This window comes from Cebidichthys violaceus, unplaced genomic scaffold (genome assembly GCF_023349555.1).
Source record: "Cebidichthys violaceus isolate CVI_PGR_0920_01 unplaced genomic scaffold, fCebVio1.0.p SCAF_107, whole genome shotgun sequence".
In the NCBI taxonomy this organism is placed as follows: Eukaryota; Metazoa; Chordata; class Actinopteri; order Perciformes; family Stichaeidae; genus Cebidichthys; species Cebidichthys violaceus.
Window position 1 is genome coordinate 434,143 of NW_027176271.1, and position 21,184 is coordinate 455,326.

The following is a 21,184-nucleotide window of genomic DNA, read 5'->3' on the forward strand; positions in this document are numbered from 1 at the left end:
TGGCCTTCATGGCTGGTATGTTATATATAGATGGAAATGCATATCTTCCCCCAAATTCTATATACTTTGCCTCTTTGACCTGAAAAACTCACACATTACATGACAGTGATTTAGCAGACGCTTTTATCCAAAGCGACTTCCAATTCAGATTCTATCACACCGTAGGCACAGCTACGGGAGACATTTCAGGGTGAAGTGTCTTGCTCAAGGACACATCGACATGCGACTGGTGGAGCAGGAGCCAGGGTTCAAACTGCCGATCCTCTGATTGAAATAATACATTTATATAAGAAACAAATTGAATTGGAAATTAAACATCAAACCCCATTCTTTAACGAACACATTTAAAGGTTTAATTAGCTCTCCATGACAGCTAGCTCTATCATGCACACTCTCCTCTTCTCTCTCACACACACACACACACACACACACACACACACACTATCTCTATCTCTCGGTGTGTCTCTTTCTTTTTCTCTTTCTCTCCTTGATGCAAGCAGACCAGTTCATAGCAGTGAAACAATTAGAAAGGGCGAAGGGAGAGACAGAGAACTGCAATTTTTAATGTTGACACACTAAACACTTTTTCTATTTTTCTCTTTCTGAAACTCATTTTCTTGAGAAATGCTAATACATGTGTCCTCTGTATCTGCCTCTCTCCCTGCTGTTTTAGCCCTCAGGAAGTCCAAACAAAGATGGGGAGATCTCATCACTATCAGAACTTTCATCTGAGCCACTTGCAGCTTCCACGAGCTTGGTAAGTGTCAAACAAACCCTTTGAACTGGTCCTGTCCCTAATGACAGGCCTCCTAATAGTTTACTTCACCCTGTTATTGTTACTTGCCAGTTACAATGCAAGTATCCACCCAGGTAATCAGAAACGATTACTTGCTGGCTGTATTGTAGAGTTGGAAGCTTCAAATCTTCAATCATAAAAGATGATAGGCAAATTCTAAATCAACATTTGAATTCTCCCCTGCTTTTTTTTTTTTTGCATGTCTATTCATTCATTGTGTTTAAGCCCGACGGACCCGAATTCGGGTCCGTTGTAGCATTTACTGTCGAAAAAAGTCCATTTATGCATGTGTACAATTTATGAATATGAATATGAATATCCCCCCAAAAAATAAAAGATCTGGGTAAAACGTACAATCTAACACATTTTTACAAACTCCAAACTCCATTCTACACAACTATTTTTCGCAAATAAAAGATTTATCACAAAATCACGTATTTCTAGCCATAACTCGCTCTTCTCCGAGTTAGCATCACAAAGCTAACGGTTAGCATAGGCAACCGAGATAGCAAAAAGCACGAACATTCGACACAGATTCCAGAACTACCATTAGATCGTCTCTCCGGTAAACCCTCACAAAGCTGTGAGCAAACAAACACCAGAAACACAATGCGTAATATCCTTCAAAATCATCCAAAGCTTTTTCCCTTTTCGTTGTTCTGCTGTAAATCTCCCTTAATTCCGTCAACAATATTTCTACCTATTTCCGGTGCGTCGCTGAAATGTCCCCGTGTAGAAACAAGGGTCTGTCTAGCAATGCGCCGTGGGGGGAAGGGATCGATTTCTGGCGATCTTTTGCGCAGGTTTCAGGTGACGCGCCACGGTGTGTTTGTTAAATAGCCAGGACTCAGACGCTTCTAAGGAGGGTCCATTGACTGAAATCGACCAACCATAGGCTGAGCTAGGAGACCTGGACTGGAAGCCAGATGAGAAAATCCCATGGATGACAGACATAAACAGGCTCAGAGAGGATCCAGGCTCTCTAAATGATGCCAAACTGCTGCATATGATAGATTGAACACTATTAGTCATAAAGAAAGTGAAATATATAATTATATACTATATAAAATTACAATGGAACAGCTGGAACAAAATTACATTTTGGTTGCCCTTGGCTGAAATCTCTGCACTCAAACCTCTCTAGCGCTTGAATGCTTCACTTTATCAAAGAAAACATTGTGCAGAGAGACTCTCAACCTATTGGTCTATGATCTGGGAGAGGTTTGAGCTTTCAACTACAACATTAAAAAAATATATCTTATCGAAATTGGATTAATTTATAATCGGAGATAAAGAATTTCAATTTGTGCTGTGTTCCATCTTAATGTACTCTTAACCAGTAACATATATACTGATATTTACAAATCTGAACAAATCTCACAAGTGTCAGCTTTCTAAAATATAAAAACTATTAAAATACACCTTATATTTAGACGAAAATCACTCTCTTTACTATGGGTATGCAAAAATCGAGGAGAGGCCTACAAATAGGCATAGGGCTTAATAGGTTTTAAAGACGATAATTCTTGACAGTTGCAGATGAATATTAGGTAACGCCAATATTAGTAAGCTATTATACTATTTGTGGGCGGGTGGTAAGGCTGCACTGAATGTCCGTTTTTTTACATTCTAAGCTTTTATTGGGGTTTTTGAATGAAGCTTTGAATGTAGGTTGTCATATTTTAAGATGTTATCACCCTAGAATCATGGAAATGGGTTAGGGTTAGTAAATATGATTTAGTGTTTAAGTGGTAATATAAATGTAATTGAAGTTGCTGTCGGTTGACTGCATTGATAAGGTTATTTGGTAATGATGGTGGGGCTCTTTAAAAAGTGATACAGTATTCATAGAACCAAGACTTGAACATCTGACCTTAAATTACAAAGACTTTTCAATGGGGCCTCTTGCACATTATGTTTTAGTTTTAGTAATAAAGAAAATGTGTGTATGAGTGTAGAGATCTGGCTCTTCAGCTCTTTGTGAACGTCTTGTTCTGGAGAAATGGTAATATGTGTTTGTCTCTGGTGTTTAGTCCTCAGGAAGTCCAAACCCAGAGAGGGAGACCTCATCAGCACCAAGCCTTCCATCTGAGCTACTGGAGTCTTCCAAGTGTTTGGTAAGTGTCAAACAAGTAGTGCTTTTAGTTTGTCCCATATGACAGCCTCCTGATAGGTTACTTTAACCTGGCCTTCATGGCTGGTATGTTATATATAGATGGAAATGCATATCTTCCCCCAAATTCTATATACTTTGCCTCTTTGACCTGAAAAACTCACACATTACATGACAGTGATTTAGCAGACGCTTTTATCCAAAGCGACTTCCAATTCAGATTCTATCACACCGTAGGCACAGCTACGGGAGACATTTCAGGGTGAAGTGTCTTGCTCAAGGACACATCAACATGCGACTGGTGGAGCAGGAGCCAGGGTTCAAACTGCCGATCCTCTGATTGAAATAATACATTTATATAAGAAACAAATTGAATTGGAAATTAAACATCAAACCCCATTCTTTAACGAACACATTTAAAGGTTTAATTAGCTCTCCATGACAGCTAGCTCTATCATGCACACTCTCCTCTTCTCTCTCACACACACACACACACACACACACACACACTATCTCTATCTCTCGGTGTGTCTCTTTCTTTTTCTCTTTCTCTCCTTGATGCAAGCAGACCAGTTCATAGCAGTGAAACAATTAGAAAGGGCGAAGGGAGACACAGAGAACTGCAATTTTTAATGTTGACACACTAAACACTTTTTCTATTTTTCTCTTTCTGAAACTCATTTTCTTGAGAAATGCTAATACATGTGTCCTCTGTATCTGCCTCTCTCCCTGCTGTTTTAGCCCTCAGGAAGTCCAAACAAAGATGGGGAGATCTCATCACTATCAGAACTTTCATCTGAGCCACTTGCAGCTTCCACGAGCTTGGTAAGTGTCAAACAAACCCTTTGAACTGGTCCTGTCCCTAATGACAGGCCTCCTAATAGTTTACTTCACCCTGTTATTGTTACTTGCCAGTTACAATGCAAGTATCCACCCAGGTAATCAGAAACGATTACTTGCTGGCTGTATTGTAGAGTTGGAAGCTTCAAATCTTCAATCATAAAAGATGATAGGCAAATTGTAAATCAACATTTGAATTCTCCCCTGCTTTTTTTTTTTTTGCATGTCTATTCATTCATTGTGTTTAAGCCCGACGGACCCGAATTCGGGTCCGTTGTAGCATTTATCGTCGAAAAAAGTCCATTTATGCATGTGTACAATTTATGAATATGAATATGAATATCCCCCCAAAAAATAAAAGATCTGGGTAAAACGTACAATCTAACACATTTTTACAAACTCCAAACTCCATTCTACACAACTATTTTTCGCAAATAAAAGATTTATCACAAAATCACGTATTTCTAGCCATAACTCGCTCTTCTCCGAGTTAGCATCACAAAGCTAACGGTTAGCATAGGCAACCGAGATAGCAAAAAGCACGAACATTCGACACAGATTCCAGAACTACCATTAGATCGTCTCTCCGGTAAACCCTCACAAAGCTGTGAGCAAACAAACACCAGAAACACAATGCGTAATATCCTTCAAAATCATCCAAAGCTTTTTCCCTTTTCGTTGTTCTGCTGTAAATCTCCCTTAATTCCGTCAACAATATTTCTACCTATTTCCGGTGCGTCGCTGAAATGTCCCCGTGTAGAAACAAGGGTCTGTCTAGCAATGCGCCGTGGGGGGAAGGGATCGATTTCTGGCGATCTTTTGCGCAGGTTTCAGGTGACGCGCCACGGTGTGTTTGTTAAATAGCCAGGACTCAGACGCTTCTAAGGAGGGTCCATTGACTGAAATCGACAAACCATAGGCTGAGCTAGGAGACCTGGACTGGAAGCCAGATGAGAAAATCCCATGGATGACAGACATAAACAGGCTCAGAGAGGATCCAGGCTCTCTAAATGATGCCAAACTGCTGCATATGATAGATTGAACACTATTAGTCATAAAGAAAGTGAAATATATAATTATATACTATATAAAATTACAATGGAACAGCTGGAACAAAATTACATTTTGGTTGCCCTTGGCTGAAATCTCTGCACTCAAACCTCTCTAGCGCTTGAATGCTTCACTTTATCAAAGAAAACATTGTGCAGAGAGACTCTCAACCTATTGGGCTATGATCTGGGAGAGGTTTGAGCTTTCAACTACAACATTAAAAAAATATATCTTGTCAAAATTGGATTAATTTATAATCGGAGATAAAGAATTTCAATTTGTGTTGTGTTCCATCTTAATGTACTCTTAACCAGTAACATATATACTGATATTTACAAATCTGAACAAATCTCACAAGTGTCAGCTTTCTAAAATATAAAAACTATGAAAATACACCTTATATTTAGACGAAAATCACTCTCTTTACTATGGGTATGCAAAAATCGAGGAGAGGCCTACAAATAGGCATAGGGCTTAATAGGTTTTAAAGACGATAATTCTTGACAGTTGCAGATGAATATTAGGTAACGCCAATATTAGTAAGCTATTATACTATTTGTGGGTGGGTGGTCCGTTTTTTTACATTCTAAGCTTTTATTGGGGTTTTTGAATGAAGCTTTGAATGTAGGTTGTCATATTTTAAGATGTTATCACCCTAGAATCATGGAAATGGGTTAGGGTTAGTAAATATGATTTAGTGTTTAAGTGGTAATATAAATGTAATTGAAGTTGCTGTCGGTTGACTGCATTGATAAGGTTATTTGGTAATGATGGTGGGGCTCTTTAAAAAGTGATACAGTATTCATAGAACCAAGACTTGAACATCTGACCTTAAATTACAAAGACTTTTCAATGGGGCCTCTTGCACATTATGTTTTAGTTTTAGTAATAAAGAAAATGTGTGTATGAGTGTAGAGATCTGGCTCTTCAGCTCTTTGTGAACGTCTTGTTCTGGAGAAATGGTAATATGTGTTTGTCTCTGGTGTTTAGTCCTCAGGAAGTCCAAACCCAGAGAGGGAGACCTCATCAGCACCAAGCCTTCCATCTGAGCTACTGGAGTCTTCCAAGTGTTTGGTAAGTGTCAAACAAGTAGTGCTTTTAGTTTGTCCCATATGACAGCCTCCTGATAGGTTACTTTAACCTGGCCTTCATGGCTGGTATGTTATATATAGATGGAAATGCATATCTTCCCCCAAATTCTATATACTTTGCCTCTTTGACCTGAAAAACTCACACATTACATGACAGTGATTTAGCAGACGCTTTTATCCAAAGCGACTTCCAATTCAGATTCTATCACACCGTAGGCACAGCTACGGGAGACATTTCAGGGTGAAGTGTCTTGCTCAAGGACACATCAACATGCGACTGGTGGAGCAGGAGCCAGGGTTCAAACTGCCGATCCTCTGATTGAAATAATACATTTATATAAGAAACAAATTGAATTGGAAATTAAACATCAAACCCCATTCTTTAACAAACACATTTAAAAGTTTAATTAGCTCTCCATGACAGCTAGCTCTATCATGCACACTCTCCTCTTCTCTCTCACACACACACACACACACACAAACTATCTCTATCTCTCGGTGTGTCTCTTTCTTTTTCTCTTTCTCTCCTTGATGCAAGCAGACCAGTTCATAGCAGTGAAACAATTAGAAAGGGCGAAGGGAGAGACAGAGAACTGCAATTTTTAATGTTGACACACTAAACACTTTTTCTATTTTTCTCTTTCTGAAACTCATTTTCTTGAGAAATGCTAATACATGTGTCCTCTGTATCTGCCTCTCTCCCTGCTGTTTTAGCCCTCAGGAAGTCCAAACAAAGATGGGGAGATCTCATCACTATCAGAACTTTCATCTGAGCCACTTGCAGCTTCCACGAGCTTGGTAAGTGTCAAAACAAACCCTTTGAACTGGTCCTGTCCCTAATGACAGGCCTCCTAATAGTTTACTTCACCCTGTTATTGTTACTTGCCAGTTACAATGCAAGTATCCACCCAGGTAATCAGAAATGATTACTTGCTGGCTGTACTGTAGAGTTGGAAGCTTCAAATCTTCAATCATAAAAGATGATAGGCAAATTCTAAATCAACATTTGAATTCTCCACTGCTTTTTTTTTTTTTGCATGTCTATTCATTCATTGTGTTAAAGCCCGACGGAACCGAATTCGGGTCCGCTGTAGCATTTACCGTTGAAAAAAGTCCATTTATGCATGTGTACAATTTATGAATATGAATATGAATATCCCCCAAAAAAATAAAAGATCTGGGTAAAACGTACAATCTAACACATTTTTACAAACTCCATTCTACACAACTATTATACGCAAATAAAAGATTTATCACAAAATCACGTATTTCTAGCCATAACTCGCTCTTTTTCGAGTTAGCATAACAAAGCTAACGGTTAGCATAGGCAACCGAGATAGCAAAAAGCACGAACATTCGACACAGATTCCAGAACTACCATTAGATCGTCTCTCCGGTAAACCCTCACAAAGCTGTGAGCAAACAAACACCAGAAACACAATGCGTAATATCCTTCAAAATCATCCAAAGCTTTTTCCCTTTTCGTTGTTCTGCTGTAAATCTCCCTTAATTCCGTCAACAATATTTCTACCTATTTCCGGTGCGTCGCTGAAATGTCCCCGTGTAGAAACAAGGGTCTGTCTAGCAAGGCGCCGTGGGGGGAAGGGATCGATTTCTGGCGATCTTTTGCGCAGGTTTCAGGTGACGCGCCACGGTGTGTTTGTTAAATAGCCAGGACTCAGACGCTTCTAAGGAGGGTCCATTGACTGAAATCGACCAACCATAGGCTGAGCTAGGAGACCTGGACTGGAAGCCAGATGAGAAAATCCCATGGATGACAGACATAAACAGGCTCAGAGAGGATCCAGGCTCTCTAAATGATGCCAAACTGCTGCATATGATAGATTGAACACTATTAGTCATAAAGAAAGTGAAATATATAATTATATACTATATAAAATTACAATGGAACAGCTGGAACAAAATTACATTTTGGTTGCCCTTGGCTGAAATCTCTGCACTCAAACCTCTCTAGCGCTTGAATGCTTCACTTTATCAAAGAAAACATTGTGCAGAGAGACTCTCAACCTATTGGGCTATGATCTGGGAGAGGTTTGAGCTTTCAACTACAACATTAAAAAAATATATCTTGTCAAAATTGGATTAATTTATAATCGGAGATAAAGAATTTCAATTTGTGCTGTGTTCCATCTTAATGTACTCTTAACCAGTAACATATATACTGATATTTACAAATCTGAACAAATCTCACAAGTGTTAGCTTTCTAAAATATAAAAACTATGAAAATACACCTTATATTTAGACGAAAATCACTCTCTTTACTATGGGTATGCAAAAATCGAGGAGAGGCCTACAAATAGGCATAGGGCTTAATAGGTTTTAAAGACGATAATTCTTGACAGTTGCAGATGAATATTAGGTAACGCCAATATTAGTAAGCTATTATACTATTTGTGGGTGGGTGGTCCGTTTTTTTACATTCTAAGCTTTTATTGGGGTTTTTGAATGAAGCTTTGAATGTAGGTTGTCATATTTTAAGATGTTATCACCCTAGAATCATGGAAATGGGTTAGGGTTAGTAAATATGATTTAGTGTTTAAGTGGTAATATAAATGTAATTGAAGTTGCTGTCGGTTGACTGCATTGATAAGGTTATTTGGTAATGATGGTGGGGCTCTTTAAAAAGTGATACAGTATTCATAGAACCAAGACTTGAACATCTGACCTTAAATTACAAAGACTTTTCAATGGGGCCTCTTGCACATTATGTTTTAGTTTTAGTAATAAAGAAAATGTGTGTATGAGTGTAGAGATCTGGCTCTTCAGCTCTTTGTGAACGTCTTGTTCTGGAGAAATGGTAATATCTGTTTGTCTCTGGTGTTTAGTCCTCAGGAAGTCCAAACCCAGAGAGGGAGACCTCATCAGCACCAAGCCTTCCATCTGAGCTACTGGAGTCTTCCAAGTGTTTGGTAAGTGTCAAACAAGTAGTGCTTTTAGTTTGTCCCATATGACAGCCTCCTGATAGGTTATTTTAACCTGGCCTTCATGGCTGGTATGTTATATATAGATGGAAATGCATATCTTCCCCCAAATTCTATATACTTTGCCTCTTTGACCTGAAAAACTCACACATTACATGACAGTGATTTAGCAGACGCTTTTATCCAAAGCGACTTCCAATTCAGATTCTATCACACCGTAGGCACAGCTACGGGAGACATTTCAGGGTGAAGTGTCTTGCTCAAGGACACATCGACATGCGACTGGTGGAGCAGGAGCCAGGGTTCAAACTGCCGATCCTCTGATTGAAATAATACATTTATATAAGAAACAAATTGAATTGGAAATTAAACATCAAACCCCATTCTTTAACGAACACATTTAAAGGTTTAATTAGCTCTCCATGACAGCTAGCTCTATCATGCACACTCTCCTCTTCTCTCTCACACACACACACACACACACACACACACACTATCTCTATCTCTCGGTGTGTCTCTTTCTTTTTCTCTTTCTCTCCTTGATGCAAGCAGACCAGTTCATAGCAGTGAAACAATTAGAAAGGGCGAAGGGAGAGACAGAGAACTGCAATTTTTAATGTTGACACACTAAACACTTTTTCTATTTTTCTCTTTCTGAAACTCATTTTTTTGAGAAATGCTAATACATGTGTCCTCTGTATCTGCCTCTCTCCCTGCTGTTTTAGCCCTCAGGAAGTCCAAACAAAGATGGGGAGATCTCATCACTATCAGAACTTTCATCTGAGCCACTTGCAGCTTCCACGAGCTTGGTAAGTGTCAAACAAACCCTTTGAACTGGTCCTGTCCCTAATGACAGGCCTCCTAATAGTTTACTTCACCCTGTTATTGTTACTTGCCAGTTGCAATGCAAGTATCCACCCAGGTAATCAGAAACGATTACTTGCTGGCTGTACTGTAGAGTTGGAAGCTTCAAATCTTCAATCATAAAAGATGATAGGCAAATTCTAAATCAACATTTGAATTCTCCACTGCTTTTTTTTTTTTGCATGTCTATTCATTCATTGTGTTTAAGCCCGACGGACCCGAATTCGGGTCCGCTGTAGCATTTATCGTTGAAAAAAGTCCATTTATGCATGTGTACAATTTATGAATATGAATCTGGGTAAAACGTACAATCTAACACATTTTTACAAACTCCAAACTCCATTCTACACAACTATTATACGCAAATAAAAGATTTGCGTATAATCAAAAGCGAAAGCCTTAACTCCAAAAAATATGGATTGATGCACAATAGTTTGTTCAATAAAACATGTTCTTTTTTCAATCAATTTTGAGTTTTGGACTGGACAATTACAGAGATGAGGACTGCGTCACTCGCTGTGTGTGTGTGAGTGAGAAAGAAGGTGAAAGGTGTACTATTGCATTCAATGTTTCTGTAAGTTATTAATATTAGTAACTTGAGTGTCAACGTTATGAATGATGCTTAAAAGCTTCAAACTATTCAGTATAGCAAAAGAAAGTTAAAGGAACATTGCATGCAATAGTCCACCTTTTACCTTCCCTTCCCCTCTCTCTGTCACTCTCTCTCTCATTGACAGCAAGCACCACGGCACTCTGCACCTATTGTTATGTCATTTTGTGAACAAAAGTTATTTTCATTCAAGGAAGTTCATTTAATAAAAAGGACTACCTCATTTCATTTGATGAATCACTTCATTCAATGACAATTTTGTTTGAGAAATACATTTTTTGGGTGATGACGACATAAGCAGATGACAGACATTCTGAGCTTCATCCGTAAACCTCAAACAAATGTCAAAAAATGACATTGGGTAGAGCCCCATCTATATGTGCAGCTACAATGAGATTGCACTATATTTGAGTTGTGGGTGTTTTGAGACAAAATAATTCATTAGTGGTTGTGTGCAAGCTATATGCATTCACCAAACCTAACATTTGGCTACAATGTCTACACCTGGGCAGCGCCTCACATTTTACTTTGCCATTGTTACTAATGGGAAAATCTACTGCATTTGGAACTTGCAGCATGTATCTACTCTTGATATCTGCTTGTTTGCAGCCCATTCACTTTTTTATAATGTACAGTTTGTATCAGAATGAGTTAGGTTGTCATATTTTCATCACATGGGAAAAACTGGCAAACATGGTCCCAACCATACATTCACCGCTGTGTTGTTATCATGTACCTTTACTTAAAACTACAAGGGTTTCATATCCTTCTTCAATGTATAACAGTAACTACTGCCAGTGCTTTATATTGTTTTGTTTTTCCCTTATAGGAAACAAGCCTGGACTTTGAGAGCAACACAGAGATATTATCCCCTGAAAGTCCATCCTCTGGTGTTGGTGATGACCCAGATGTTCCACCTGTGGGGACCTTCAAGATGATGACAAAAGGTTGGACATTGAATTATTATTGAAATGAACATTTCATTAACATTGAAATAAGGAATTCTTCCACTCAAAATGCAGAGAAATCCACTGAAGGGAACATTAACGACACAACCAAATCTTACTTCTTAGTTTCTTCTGCCATTGTCTTCTCTTCACTTGAGCAATCTGGAAAGAATAAAGTTTGGAGAAACACGGTCAAAGCAGAAAGATTGTCTGTGATAGGAAACCGATTCAGTCATGGTGGTTATCACACCCTTACCTAACTCTGACCCGATATGCTTCATGAATCAGCAACCTCCTCTAACACCTCTAACAATGGCGCAGCCCCCCCTCCTCCTCCCCCCGTCTTGAATCAGCGCAAACGTTTGGGGTAAACATGTAATGCCTTTTTAAAGTCCAAACTTTCTAAAAGCGTGACAAAACAGGAGAACTTTGACGGTTCAAACACTTAAACCAGGCGAAGCAACTAATTCTAATGAATAATTCCACTGACACACTACTGTATCAGTTCACATAACTGACAGGGCGCAAATGATTGCGCTAATTGCAGAGAGGTGTCACACTTTTTTTCATTCAATTTCCATTAAAAGTAACGGAGGTAAACACAGAGAGAGAGGGACCTGCTTTTACCGTGTCTGAAGATGAGTGTCGACAGGCCAGAGGTGGGCCGTTCTGAGAAGCTTTACCAAACCCCATACTCTGATTGGCTGAGCAGCTCAGGGGGGCAACGTGACCCTCAAAGTGAGCCCGCTGTCATCATGGAAATTTAAAGAACAAACAATGATGAGATAACGTAAATGTTAATATTCTTATCACTTTCATTATTTCCCCCCATGTTTTAGGGATGCTAGAGGTTTTGACTTGAGTTGTTTTGACCAGAAATAGATTAGCAACCATTTTTCTCAAGCATTTCCATTTGTTGGGCATACTTGTTGATCATTATCAGAGAAAAGACAGATGTGATAGATTGTTTTCGTTCTGACGTTATTTCATGTCTCTTCATACCTTTATCCTTCCCCTCTCTTCCATGCCATCATACTTTTCCTCTCTCGCCATCCTGCACACTCCTTTTCACATTTTCATCGTTCCCTCTCCAGTCCATGTAGATGGAAAGATGGCCTTGTTGATATTGTAGTATGAAACCGAAAAAAAAATCTTTGCATTTCATTTTTTTGTACTTTCTCCGACACTCTTAGACACTCCCAGGTCAGGTGGTGGTCTCTTCAACTCAGAGTGTCAGGTTTCACAGATCATCCAGTCAGAGTTGGTCTTCAATACAACCCCACTCCTGTCCTCTTTCTTTTCTTGATAGCCTAGAGCCTAGAGTTTCGCTCACCAAACCCGTAAGGCACGTGACTATGCTGCCATGGGCAAGTGTGTGACAAATTCATACCTGCTCTCTGAAACGTTTATTGAGGATCAATCGTACATTCGTTAACTAGACATGGGCTATCTAGACATTCTAAATGTTTAGAATGCACATTTCTAGTCACTCTGAACAATCACAGCGACTCAATCAAGAGTGAAATCGACCAGCAATTTCACCTCTGTTGTGACTTCCTGGGCACCACCGCTTTTACGGGTGACAGGTTCCCTGAAAGTCACACGCTGGACGTAGAAGGGTTCTTTACGGGGCAGACACCCTCGCTCTGCTCTATAAGACAAGCTTCCACGCGAAGCACGCAGTAGGACTTTTGACAGACAGCAGTTTGATTCTGCTGTTCCTAGCTCTGGCCAGCAGAGGGCACTCTAGGACCTCTCTTAGAAAATGTCACAGGCCCTTTGAGCAAACTCAAGCTACAGCAGGGACCTCTGACCTCCCATTTGTAGCCACATATCCCCCGTCTACTGTTGAACTTGTCAAGAGTGATTAGGACGTACATTTAAAATGTTTACTTGTATGCATCTCAATCTGTATATTCTTTGTACTTTAAATAGTTTATCAGGTAACTCCTCGTCTCCACCTCAATCCCTATATTTTATGTATTTGTAATAGTTTCATCAGATGTCACTGTGTTTTTACTTCAGAAGATGTTAGACTGCTCCATTAGCCTGCTGGCCTCCAAAATCCCGCTATCACGGGGTTCCTCCACCGCCTCCTCATCGTGCTCATGTTCTGGACTCAAGTCCATCTCCGTGTGCATGGGGACGGCAGGGTTCGAGGCTCTCAACTGCGCCAGATGCATCACCGTCACCTGATATTTGGCTGCCTTTTGTTGTAGCTCCCGAGCACCACGGTCCAGCTCGAGGTGGCCTTTCATTTTTCAGATGGTGGGGCATGGCCGCACATACTTTCTGACAGAGAGGGCAAGCGTGAACCATCTTTGTGCGAGTCATATCTAGAAAAAATTAAAGGAAGGAAAAAGAGCCATTTAGATACGGTATTTCATCATGCAATTCGGGGAGAGGCAAACTGTTTGCCTGTTATCTGCTGCTGCTACCTGCTGAAATGGCGTGGAACCGCCCCGCCCTGAAGTAGAGGAATTGGGGGGCAGTCGCTCCAGCCTTGAAGGCATTCATTCCCCCATGCTCCTCAGTAAATTGCTCAGTATGGCCATCTGTAGGGTTTTTGCTTAGCCTCCAGAACACACCCTTGCTATCAAATCATTCATGCCCACATGACAGCCATGCCATAGGAACAAGCTAAAGCCACCAAACTTGACACACACCTGCTCTGGCTTCATACTAACACGCACACCAAGTTTCAGGAGAATTGCACCACGTGACCCAGCACTATGTGTAGCGTGCACAGAATGACGTCACACAGGCTCAATCTGGTGCTACACATTCAATGAAAGTGCTCTGTAACATACAAAAATATACATTTAGGTGTACAGTCGCTCCACAGCGCGTTCTACTTCTATCCTGTACAGAGATTCTCATCCTCGCGAGACTTCAGTGTGGCTCTCCGTCACAGACACTGCTTATGTCGCAACACTGACACCTACTGGCGATCCACTGGATCTACTGCCTAACATGTAGCTGATGATAAATAACGCTGTACCCTCAATTTTAACTACAATTAACACTTCCTCCTCATAAACACATAGGAAACATAGTAAACTCTCTTAACTTACATTACACCCAAACAATTATTGTACTTTCTGAACGACATATGACTTGTTGTGCCACATATACACCATCTGGGCCTCTTCATCATATATGATGCAGTCTATGACAGCCATGCTGATTCAGCATTCCAAGTATTGTTCTTCGAATCTTTATTCCACTATTTCTTCCGTCGCGCTTGAAACTCTTCTTCTTCTTCAGTTTTTAAGCTACAGAAACCGTTCAACGATGTAAATGTTCAGCTCTTTCAGCTCATGTGTGTTATGTCTCTTCATATTTTCAATCTTTCAACTTTTTGAATTATGAAGCTTTTTGCAACCTATTTTTTGAATGGGATGTCTGTGGAGAATATTTTTAAATCCTCTTAAACTTCTTCAACTTTCAAATCCTTCTACTTCCTCATACTTTCAGCTACAGACACCATTTAAACTTTTGAATGTTGAGAAAACCCTGATCAATCATTGTATGTTATAATCATTTTGATATCTTTTACACTTTTTGAACTGTAGCAATTTTGCTTTTATGTGTTTTTCAGTCCTTTTCTGCTTTTATAATGGGTGTGTATTGCGCAGCTTAGAGTGCGTGATGTCACCGCTAGAGTGAAGAGGAGCTTGAGATTCATGTGAAAAAAATATTTGTCTTTTGCCACTAACTCCTCAATTTTCACTCTTCATGCATAATTTTTGGATGGAAACGTAGCTAATCTTGTCCTTGTCGTAGACAAATGACTGTGGAATCCCACATATTTACACATTTGGAACAAAAGCCTTTAATTGAGAGGAAAACCAACTTTCTCCTCCATAGACCCCAATGTTAAAACGTACTTCAAAAAAGTCTTGCACAGACAACCGTACCCCATTTCTAAATCGCCATTGAAGCCACTTTTTTTTACACTACAGATCCAATTTTCGCATGATCTGTTCTTCAAGTCATCCTTGCACTCCACTATTAATATTGGAAGAATAGGGGCTATGGTTATGGGGGTTTGTGGTTTTGTTTGACAGGTGTTTTCCAGTCTTTTTCTCATGAAAAGGCTGCCAGGCTGACAGGTGTTCGTGCTTGAACTAATTACTGATGTTTATAAACACACAGACTCATAGACTCTCCAACCGCTGCGTCGTCACCATGGGAACCAGTAACACACACACACACACACACACACACACTCTCTCTCTCTCTTTCTCTCTCTCTCTCTCTCTGTCTGTCTGTCTGTCTATCTGTCTGTCTCTCTCTCCCACACACTCAGTCCATCTGTCTGTCTGTCTGCCTGTCTCTCTCTCTCCCTTTCTGTGAATGAATCCTGTCATTTAATAACCTCTGTTTGTGTGTTTCATACATTCCGATTCTGTGTCCTCTCCTCCTCTCTCCCCCACCCAGCCCAACTCTTTCAAAATAAAAGCCCCATGGATTAACTGTATTTAAACATTAAGCTCAAAATGAGGCTTTTTTGTTGAAATAATTAATGCTGTTATTAATACTGTGACAACTACTACTACTGCTGCTAATATTTCTAGTATTACTACTACTGCTAATACTACTACTACTACAACTCCAACTTTTGCTGTTGCTACTACTACTACTATTACTGCTACTATCAATATTATTACTACCACTACTGCTATTCCTACCACTACAATTACTTATACTACAACTGCTACTACTACTACTGCTATTCATGCTACTACCAGTACTAATACTACTACAGCTATTAGTAGGACGGCTATAGTACTACTACTACTGCTATTACTGCTACTTCAAATACTGCCATTACAACTACTACTACTACGACTAGTACTACTGTTATATTAAATACTACGACCACTACTACAGCTATTACTACGACAACTGATACTACTACTTCTACTACTTCTTCTAATTACTAATACTTCTACTACTAATAATACTTCTACTACTACTACTCCTACTACAAATATCACTACTGCTACTACTAGTACTTATTCTAATGCTACTAGTACTTCTACTAATGATAATACTTCTACTACAACTACAACTTCTACTACTACTACTACAAATATCACTACTGCTGACATTGTTTAAGCCACAGAAACCGTTAGAATATCAAAATGTTCAGCTCTTTCAGGAGAGGGTGATATGACTTCATATTTGTAATCTTTAAACTATTTATAATATTAAGCTTTTTGCAATTTGTTTTGAATGGGATATCTATGGAGAAAATCTTCAAATCCTGTTAAACTTCTTCAACGTTCAAAGCCTTCTTCTTTCTCATACTTTCTGCTACAGACACCATAGTTAGACGTTTCAATAGAAGGGTTTTCAGCAGTGCAGTTTAAATGCTTTCGGGCTTCAACATTTTTCAGACAGGTAGTCTCTCATTTCTGTATTTTCAGCAATGTTTTTGCAATTCATTTCAGCTTTCAGCATTCCAACGCATTTTTAGCAGGAAATGCATTTTCTAGTTTGTATTTATTCTTTAGTCAAAGCGGAGGAGAAGCAGCCGTTTGAGAAGCTGTACCGACTGGGCTCGGTGCTCGGCAGGGGGGGGGTTCGGCACCGTCTACTCGGCCGCGCGCCTCTCCGACGGGCTGCCGGTAAGAAGAGCGCAAAGAGCCGCTTTTTTTTTGGTCCCACAGCACATGGCCGCTGCTGGGCGAGCACGCGTCAAGCTACACACACCGCAGGCGGCTGGGCTTCCGGTTTCTGCCTTCAAAAATAAAAGCAGCACTAAAGCGTTACAAAATATTAGCAAAAGTTATTTGAATTGTAAATTGACTAAAACAAAAACATTTTCCGATTATCCTAGCTGTTGTAGATAACAGATATATTTCACATATATTAGTTTTTTTTTCCCATATTCTACTTTCTTATTTACCTACATTTCTATTTTGTGATGTTTTTCTTACTTCATTTAATTTTCTCTTCATATATTTATTGTTCAGAACCAAAACACCGAGGTAAATTCCCATGTGTGAAAACCAACTGCGCATTATGGTTTGACTTTGTGCTTTTATTTGGAAGGCGGTGACTATTCCACCTTACTTCCGGTTTCCCCTCATGTCAGCTGTGTAACTTGACTCATCCCGGGTGTGCCTGGCATGTGGTCTTTGTTTTCACAAAGAAACGTGGTCTGTGACGCTTACACTTCCTCTTATAGTGAAAATCAATCGTGTTACTTCGCTTTATTCTCTTTGAGGAAACGGTAATAGTTACATGATTGATCATATTTTTATGAAATTATCCAAAAACTGGTGGGGGAATGCTTTTTAATTCACTATTGAAGAAAAACAAAGAGCTTTGTGTGACTGTTAACAGTCAGAGATTGATATTATGGCAGTTTATGATGTGTTTTTACAGATAACCATCATCTACCCTCTTATATAGTATGTTATAACTGTACGGTGTGTTGATGGCGTTTGTTTACATGCAGGTTGCTGTGAAGCACGTGTGCAGAGACAGAGTGACGGGGTGGGGCTCTCTGGTGAGATCATACATGCAGATATAACTGTTGTATAACAACTTCCTGTCAGTTTAACCACCACTTCAGCTACTATGTTAGTTCATTCATCCTTTTATGAAAAATGCCCGTGTACAAGATGACAACAATGAACAATTAAAACACATTATTTACCAGCACAAAAGACTAATTAGTCCCACATTTAGTAATTGCATGCATTTTAATTCATGCACAGCGAGCTGATGATCCGTTTCTTCCTCAGTGTGGCGCTGTGGTTCCTCTGGAGGTGGTGATGTTGAAGAAAGTGGGCGGGGCGTTCGGCGGCGTGGTGCGTCTGCTGGACTGGTGGGAGCAGGCGGACGGCTGGCTGATGGTGATGGAGCGTCCCGAGCTGAGCCAGGACATCAAGGACGAGAACCTGCTGGTGGACCTGAGGACCGGGCAGCTCAAACTGATCGACTTCGGCTCGGGGGCCCTCCTCAAAGACGAGGCTTTCACCGAGTTCAATGGTGAGTCCGATCAGCTGAGAGAATCTGAAGAGCTGTGGGGATTGTTTCTGAAAATCTAGACGTTTTAAAATATTGGGAAGGTGTTTTGGGTCAGTGACTACCGTCCCATCATGCACCGGTTCTGTAATGTCGTCAGCGTCTCCGGGAGTATTTTCCCGCACGATGGTGATCCGTCACTTCCTGCTCCACTCTGACACACACTGTACCTGTAGTGATGTAACTCTCCTCCCTCCAGGCACGCTGGTGTATGGTCCTCCGGAGTGGATCCGGTTCCGTCTGTACCACGGTCGCTCGGCCACAGTGTGGTCTCTCGGCGTGCTGCTGTACGACATGGTGTGCGGGGACATCCCCTTCCAACAGGACAAGGAGATCCTGAGAGGACGGATCTACTTCAGACGCGACGTCTCCTCAGGTGAGCCGGAGCGTGACGAGATCACGCGACCAGGTTTTTACATCGAAGTCGGAACAAAACCAGAGATGAGTGTTCTTCATCTCCTCCTTGTTTGTTTTTACTTCAGAGTGCCAGCAGCTGATTGGCTGGTGCCTGAGCCAGCAGCCGTCAGACCGGCCAACCCTGGAGCAGATCCTCCTCCACACGTGGGTGACTGGCAGCGACGGGCAGCGCACGGACGCCGCCGACGCCGCCAACGCTGCCAACCCCATCACACCTGACTCCTCCCCCAGCCAGCAGAGCCTCTGATTGGTCAGCGTTTGGCTGCTGGGTAGAGTTTATTTTTTTTGTGTGCTCCACAGTGACCCCCTGCTGTTCACGGGGGACGGAGCAGTTCCTCGTAGAGGCTCGACACTCGTCGAGGGTTCGTGTTCAGAGTGCCTTGAGTTTGAAAAGCTGCAGATCAGGAGTCGGAAAAGATATGTTTTTTTGAATATGTCTGCTCCCCTCTTCAGGTAAAGCTTTATTTTTCTACAGTGTCGGTTCATGGAGACGGTTGGTTGATTGTTTCTGTTGTTAAATGTTTTGTGTTGATAAACTACAACGTCTTCTCTCTGCCCTCGGTCTCTGGGTGTTAAATGCACGGTCAATGCAAATATATATATTTTTTATATATATATATTTTGTACATTCTGTTATATTTCTTTAGTAAAGAGACATTCCTCATCATTTGTTTATTTATTTAAGTTGTCGAACTTTTCTAAAATGTTTTTACTTTTTGTAAAAAAAAATTCTTTTTTTCCTGAAAACCAGAATCAGGATTCCTCACATTCTGATTCTGTTAGTTCATGTTAGTTCAAACAATTTTTTCATAAAACTTGTTTGTATATAAACTGATTTTCTGTGTGATTTTGTGTGTCTTTTACCTAAAAAAAAATACATAAATAATGAAGTCTCTAATAGAGGAGCAAAATACATGAATTTGAACTTTTGTTTAAGACCGCCCTGAACAAACACTTAATGTTGTGACTATTTAATTGATAATGAAATGAACAATATAGGAAGACACAACTCTTTATTTCTCATTTCAAGGGTTAAAGAAGTCTCATAGTCTTCCATTAAGGCAACGAATGTTGAAATCGCTGAATAACTGAATATAACAATATAATTTATTGATGATTTAATTGCTGAATTGAAGGTAATCCATTTAATAATCATTGAAGCTCCACGAAATGGGCAAACAAACCCCTCAGTGAACACGTGGACAGCATTGGTGTTAATCAGTGATGGTAAAGAAGTAAACTCTTATATTTTAAGCAGCACGTTCTGTGATTATTTTGTGCACATGTGTTGTAGTAATAGCTGGTTGTTGTAGTCACTGCTTGAATTCAAACCGTCACTGTTCACTCTGAATGTGGATCGGTACTTTGACTGGAGGACACACATGACACCCAGAAACATCCCGAAGAACAGAGAAAACAGACCCCACCACACACTTCTAGTGGGCCATAAGAGATCATTGAGAGAGGGATTCTTTTTGTATTTTATCTTTATAAAATTCTGACAAATTAAACTTTTTAATACAAAATATAGTTTCTATGCGGACGACACCGTTGTGTTTAGTTCTAATGAATTTAAACACTTTTTTAAGTTTAGAAGTGGAATCTAAAATGTTGGCATTGACCAATGAATATTTCACAATTATGAAATCACTATTATGGATGATTACAAACAGTACTACGCCTCACACGGGACACCATTATGTTGAAGTTTGAGCTGGTCTGGTTGTTAGGAAATGACAAATATAATAAATGTTATCAATAGAACTCAATGTTTAAAAACATTAGATTTCAATAATAATGGGGAACCACAATGATGTTGGTTCAGTAGTTCAAAAAGGAATGAAAATGTCTACTAAAAGTAATTATTTATTATCAAAATGATACAATGTAATTAACAGGAAATCACATTTTTTACCAAAGGAAACTTTCAGCCATTTAAGGTAGACTCATAACATTGCTAATACTAAACTATCAATTTGTAACTTTGATTAATATTCAAATGAACAAGAACCAAATACCACCATATCAACAGCTGATAAATTGAAGTATTTTAGAGTTCCTGACTAGTAGTAGTAGTAGTAGTAGTCGTAGTTAGTAGCTGTAGCTGCTGATGTTAACACATCTATCGGAAATCATGAGAAAACACCGACAGCATTAATCTGATATACATCTCAGCCTGTCCTGGTTGTCATGGAAACATTCCTATGTCTGCAGTCAGTCAGCAGCTTCTTGTGAAATCAGATATAATCAGTTTCACACAACCGCAGTTCGGAAAGATGTGAATATGATCTGTAAAACTAAAGACGAGTCTCAGTAAAGCTCCACCTCATCCTGTACGCAGACATAAACTGAGGACAGCACATGAGACAATCAGAGAGACAGACGGGCAGAGAGACGGTCCACCTGGACGTCATGGATCACCTGTTGATGATGCTGCTGTTGTTGTTGTGGATCTCAGGTAGGACTCTG

The 21,184-nt window shown here is 40.0% G+C and overlaps 1 pseudogene; it reads left to right on the plus strand.

Moving 5' to 3' along the window:
- Positions 1-11,000: 11,000 nt before the first annotated feature.
- On the plus strand, positions 11,001-19,503 carry LOC137888951 (serine/threonine-protein kinase pim-3-like; annotated as a pseudogene).
- Positions 19,504-21,184: the final 1,681 nt, after the last annotated feature.